This window comes from Calidris pugnax, unplaced genomic scaffold (genome assembly GCF_001431845.1).
Source record: "Calidris pugnax isolate Ruff unplaced genomic scaffold, ASM143184v1 scaffold245, whole genome shotgun sequence".
NCBI lineage: Eukaryota > Metazoa > Chordata > Aves > Charadriiformes > Scolopacidae > Calidris > Calidris pugnax.
The window spans coordinates 1,385,723-1,386,124 of record NW_015090982.1 but is presented as its reverse complement, the minus strand read 5'-3'; positions in this window follow the sequence as shown (position 1 = coordinate 1,386,124).

The window sequence follows — 402 nt, the reverse complement described above, 5'->3', positions numbered from 1 at the left end:
GCCCCACCCACACAACCCCCCCTTTTTTTTTTTTTTTTTTTTTTTTTTTTTTTTTTTTTTTTTTTCTCCCAGCCTTTCTTTCTTTTCTATTTGGCTTTGGTTACTCCTTCCCCGGCTCCCCCCCTCGCACCCCCAAGGCTGGGCTTTGCCTGCAGGAATTTACAGTCTGCGCTGGAGGAGAAGGGCCAGTAGCCATGGAGACTGCTTCCCTGGGAGCAGGGAGGTCAGGCGGAGACCATGGGCGATCAATGCATCAATGCAAAGCCCCCCGCAACCCCCAGACCCACCCCGCACCTCACAGCCCCTCGGCCGGCCCAGGGCTTGGGGTGGTGGTAAGGGGAGGGGGGGACAGGGATGGACAGGGGGAGGCATATGGCATGGGAAAAAGCAATGGGGGGGAAG